This window comes from Petaurus breviceps, unplaced genomic scaffold (assembly GCF_028583685.1).
Source record: "Petaurus breviceps papuanus isolate PSGF00001 unplaced genomic scaffold, PetGlider_PUasm1.0 582, whole genome shotgun sequence".
NCBI classification, from domain to species: Eukaryota; Metazoa; Chordata; class Mammalia; order Diprotodontia; family Petauridae; genus Petaurus; species Petaurus breviceps.
In genome coordinates this window covers 2,441,355-2,447,468 of record NW_027186390.1, presented here as the reverse complement: position 1 = coordinate 2,447,468, position 6,114 = coordinate 2,441,355, and the positions used below count along the sequence as shown (strand labels likewise).

General features: G+C 31.4%; 1 long non-coding RNA gene across 1 annotated transcript in view; it reads right to left on the bottom strand.

Moving 5' to 3' along the window:
- Positions 1–4,352, bottom strand: part of LOC138173423 (uncharacterized) — a 179,981-nt gene extending 175,629 nt beyond the window's left edge. Inside the window, exon 1 of the long non-coding RNA XR_011171385.1 lies at positions 4,316–4,352. This is a non-coding gene — a long non-coding RNA (uncharacterized lncRNA). The remainder of the gene's footprint in view (positions 1–4,315) is intronic.
- Between the last annotated feature and the right edge of the window lie 1,762 nt (positions 4,353–6,114).

The following is a 6,114-nucleotide window of genomic DNA, read 5'->3' as shown; positions in this document are numbered from 1 at the left end:
CTTCTTCTTCTTCTTCTTCTTCTTCTTCTTCTTCTTCTTCTTCTTCTCTCTCTCTGTCTCTCTGTCTCTCTGTTTCATCTGCCTCTTTATCTATCTCTCTGTCACTATCTCTGTGTGTCTCTGACTGTTTCTCTTTGTTACTACTGTCAATCTTTCTCTGTGTCTTTGGCTCTTTCTCCCCTTTCCCCTTTTGATCCCCCATCATTTAAAATCAATTCTTCAAATGGCACTGTAAAAATGTCCAGTTACAATGTCAACTTTGTAATTAATCTCTCATCAGCAGATGCTAAATTAGATGTCTGCTGTTGTCATTATGTCTCATTAATGACAGGAGAGGATGGGGTGTTCTGTGTCCAGTAGACTCATAATAAAGATAACTTGGAACAAGAAATTGCCTGATATAGCTTCCAAAAGACCCTGTGTCTCACTCTTCTTTTGCATACACATCCAATTTGGCCAAACTCCACTAGGGCAAAATAAAGTAAGTTTTCTTGTACTGATATCACAATGATTAAAACATAATAAACTAATGAGATTACAATAGCTGATTGTGAACAAGACCAATTGTGTTAATTGGAGGCTCCTGAATGGTAATTTGAGCTGCTGCTGAGTTTTGAAATATAATCAGTTTTACTAATTTTATCTGATTTCTTAATGAAGCTTGCCCTGAGCAATTGTTCCATGTATTCTTTAGCAAACAGTGTGTGTCATAACTGCTGACATTAATCTTGATTACTTTACTTAAAATAAATAGTTATACTTGGGTGGATTTCAGAAAATACATCCTCCTAGATGTTTTGCTAGAAATCAAAGGCTTTTCCTTTTCTCTTTGTTAATCTGTCTATGTTTTATTTGCAACATTCTGACAATAAAAATTCTCATTTTGGAGTTATCTGATCTTTTTGTGACTATTGAAATCATGCCTGGTTCTCTGTCATTTTTCTGAGATGCTTCTGAAGAACAGACAGACTATTCATAGAATGAAAGGAAACTCATGCAAAATGCACACTTCTTGGAAACCACAGAGGTAAAGAACACTTCTTTACAAATGTGAATGAAGAAACTTGTGTTTCTCATCCATGGACCCAAGGATCATGAGTGTTCTACCCATCCCATCAATACCAACCAATTTGGTTGCCAGCACTAATGCATAGACCTACTAGAGAGAGATGGAGCTCAAGTTATTTATTTTTGTGATGTTTTAATATACATTGAATGGCTCCTCTGAGCCCTTAAGTGCCTTTAGAGCAAAGTGAGGATATACTAACAGTTACAAAGGAAACACAATTCTGAGAAAGTGACTTTTTAGGGAATCAAAAATGCATTTTACATAGGAATAATCAAGACCTTTCATCTCTTTATCTTTTTCATTCACTTCAGCAGTTGGGATCATGAACTAGGATTAGTAAATACCCATGAGCCAAAAACAAATGGGTTTTCATGGGGACAATTGAGGAGAAAACTTAAAATATTTCTTTAGTATGTTTGGCATAGGTATCCTCAAAAGAGATTTTAAAATAAGATCATATATGTAAAAACATACTGAAAGTGAAAGCCAAAATGTCCAAACAAATACCCTTGTCTTTTTTGTTTTCTTCCCATTTATGGATCAAGGGTTCAAGTGTAAAGTGTGCCTTACTTGTGAGAGATAGAGGCCCCTACCCCATGATGTTGCTTCTTCAGTACTTTGAAAGATTCATTACAAAATAATTTTTACAACCTATGTCTCTGATAAAGGACTCAATTCTAAAATATACAGAGAATTCAGTCAAATCTATATGAATACAAGTCATTCCCCAATTGATAAATGGTGAAAGGATATGAACAGGCAGTTTTCAGAGGGAGAAATTAAAGATAGTTATAAGCATGTGAAAAAATGCTCTAAATCACTATAGATTACAGAAATGCAAATCAAAACAACTATGAGGTACCATATCTCACCAGTCAGATTGGCTAAGATGACAAAACAGGAAAATGACAAATGCTGGAGAGGATGTAGAAAAATTGGAACACTAATGCCCTGCTGGTGAGTTGTGAACTGATCCAACCTTTCTGGAGAGCAATCTGGAATTGTGCCTAAAGGGCTATAAATAATTTCATACACTTTGACCCAGCAATACTAATTCTAGGGTTGTATCCCAAAGAGATCATAGAAGTGGGAGGAAGACCCATACATACAAAAAATTTTATAACAACTTTTTTTGTGGTGGCAAAGAATTGGAAATTGAGGGGGTGCCCATCAATTGGGCAACGGCTGAACAAGGTGTGGTATATGCATGGAATGGAATACTATTGTGCTATAAGAAACGAGGAGCATATGGATTTCATATTTACCTGGAGAGGCTTATGCAAACTGATGCTGAGTGAGAAGAGTAGAAAAAGGAGAAATTTGCACACAATTACAGACACAACATATGTTTGATGACCAACCTTGATAGACTGGACTCTTCTCAGCAAAGCAGGGTTATAAGTCAACCCCAAAAGATGTCTACATCCATAGAAAGAACTAGAAAGAAATGAGTTTGAATCCAGATTGAAGCAAACTACCTGTTCTTTTTCTTTTTCTTGTTTGATTTTGTTTCCTCTTTCCCATTGTTCATTCCATCTGATACAACCTTTCTTTATAACATGACTAATGTCTAATGTGAAAGTATTTGCAGATCCTATAACTTGATTGTATGCTGTCGTGGGGTGGGGAGGGGAGGGAGGGAGAGAAAATTTGAAACTCAAGAATCTTGTAAACTAAAGATAAACAAACAAATTAATAAAGACCAACAAAATTAAAAAAAAAAGAAAGATTCATTATGTTATCCCAACCAGTCAATAAATATGTATTAGATGTCACACACTGTGCTAAATGATGAGGAGACAAAAAGTCATAAGTTCACAATCTGAAAGGAATAATGACAAGCAAGCAAAGATTCCAAAGAAGTTGGTGTGTATATATACATGTATGTATACACACAAATATATAAACATCAACACACATATATATACACATTATACAAACATACATATATATATATATATATATATATATATTATGTATAATAGAAAATAATTCCAGATTCATCAAGTTGTCAATACCTACACCTTTCAGGTAATTTCAATATACTCTATGTGTAGCTTGTTTATGCCTAGATGTTTATATGTGGTCTCCATAATTAGAAGGCATATTCTTTGAGAGAAGGAATTCTGTGTTTTTTTTGGGGGGGGGCCTTATTTTTAGATTATTTTGCTACTTTTGAGAATTTCCATTAAGTATTTAAATTTTTTTTATTTAAATTTAAAATTTTTTAACTTTGTTCTAAAAAATATCCATGGACTTAACTAAAATGCCAAAGTGGTTCATAATACACACACACACACACACACACACACACACACACACACACACACACACCTGAAGAACCCCTTATCATGATTATCTTCTTTGCAAAGAATATAAGGATGATTGGAACAAGTCCCCGAATGCTATAGGGGTTCCCGAATGAGACTTATGATTGGTTAAAGAGAGCGACTATTCATATAGGTAAAATTACGTGAGGGAAGAATTGACTATGGTATTAACTATGTCATTCAGTGGGATGGGAGATAAGGTAGTACATCAATACAGTATAATATCTATGGTAGTCATTACAACACATCAAAACTTTTGAGATACTGCAAAAGCAGTAGTCAGAGGAAAACATATCTCTAATTGCTTACACCAATAAAATAGGGAAAAAGCAGATCACTGCATTGAATATGCAATTAAAAAAATAAAAAAAGAACAAATTAGAAATCTGCAATTAAGCACTAAATTAGAAAATTCTAAAACTTAAGGTGATAGTAATGCAATTAAATGTAAGAAAACTATTGAATTAATAAATAAAACCAGGAATTGGCTGTATGAAAAAAAAACACAATAAAATAGAGAAGATATTAACATGTTTTAAAAAGAAAAGAAGAAAATCAAATAACTAGTAAATAAAAAGGGTGAATATACTACTAATAAAGATGAAATCAAACAATTATAAGGAGTTATTTTATCCAGTTCTACGCCAGTATTTAATGATTTTAGTGAAATTGAAGAATACATGCATGCGTGTGCCCCCTCCCCCCACACACATACTGCTTAGATTAGAAAAGGAAATCAAATATCTAAATATACTTTTTTTGAAAAAGAAATTGAACAAGCCATAAATGAACTCCTTAGGAAAAAAAATGGCAGGACCAGACAGATTTATAAGTGAATTGTATCAAACATGTGAAAACCATCTAATTCCAATATTAAATAAATTATGTGGAATAATAGGCAAAAGAGGGGTCTTACCAAACTCCTTTTATGAAGCAAATATGATCATGATACCTAAATCAGGAAGAAAACAGGGAAATAAAAGAATAAATCAATTTGATTAATGAATATGTATGCAAAATATCTTAAATAAAATACTAGCTAAAAGATTGCAAGTACATAATACAAAGATTATACATTATATACAAGCAGAATTTATACCAGGAATGCAGGGATAGTTTAACATAGGAAAACTATTTCCATAATTGATTATGTCAATAATAAAAGTAACAACAATCATGATTATATCAATATATGCAGAAAAAAAAAAACTTTTGATAAAATATAATACTTATTTCTATTAAAAATAATTGAAGGTATAGGTATAAATGATTTTTTCCCTTAAATTTATAAAAAAAAGCATTTATTTAAAACCATCAGCAAGCATTATTTGTAAAGGGGATAAACTAGAAATCTTCCTAGTGAGATCAGGTTTGAAACAAGGACACCTACTATCACCCAAATTATACCATATATATAGTACTATAAATCCTAACAATAAAAATAGGTGAAAAAAGAAATAGAAGGAATTAGAATAGGAAATGAATTAAAAAAAAAAACTACATATTTTTCAGGTGATATTATGATATACTTGAAAAACCCCAAACATTTAATTAAAAAGTTATGTGAAGCAATAATTTTAGCACAGTGGTAGGATATAAAGTAATTACACATAAATTACCAATATTACTATATATAAAATCAATAAAAACCTAGAAGAAGAGATATTAAGAGATTTCCATTTTAAAATTATTCTAGACAGTATAAAATACCCGGTAATATACCTGTGAAACAAACAGAGCAACTATATGAAAAAATTATCCAATTTTGAAATAAAAATTTAATTAAATTCAATAATCAGAGAAATTAAACATTTACCAATATGAGGTTGAAATGGATATATGACCTAGATATAAAAAGAGATAGTATAAGAAAACTTAAAGAATATGGAACATATTACCTATTAGACTGGTGGATAGTTAATTTATAAATAAACAAGAGATAGAGAGCAGTTTGAGGTGTAAAATTTTAATTATATTAAATTAAAAAGGTTTTTTTTTTACAAATAAAAGTAATGTAACCAAGATCAGAAGAAAAGCAGAAAATTGGAGGAAAAAATTCGTAGAGAATTTTTTAGATAAAGGTCTCATAGTTCAAAAATATAAAGAACTTGTCAAATCTATAAGGAAATCATTCCCCAATTGATAATTGGTCAAAAGATAGTGAAAGGCATTTTTCAGATGAAAAAATCAAAACAATTTTTACTTAAAAATGATCTAAATCATTGTTGATTATAGTAATGTAAATTAAAACAGCTCTGGGATAACATTTTACACCTATCAGATTGGTTGAAATGATTAAAGGGGAAATCAACAGATATTATAGGGGGTATGCAAAAATTGGGATACTTATTCATTATTGGTGGGAATAAGAACTGATCCAACCATTTTGGAAGCAAGCTGGAAGTATGCTCAAAGAACAAAACCTAACAATACCTCTACCAGGTCTATTCCCACAGATTATTAAGGAAAAAGGAAAAGAACCTGTATGTTCTAAAATAATGTATAATAGCTTTCTTTGTGGTGAAAAAAAAAACCCTGGAAATTACAGGGATGTCCAACAATTGGGAAATGACTAAACATGTTGTGCTATATGATCATAATGGAATATTATTGTGCTATAAGAAATGATAAACTATTTGATCTGAGAAAAACATGTGTGATGATCAAAATGGGCAGAACCAAGGGAATATTGTATACAATAGCAACGTTGTTTTA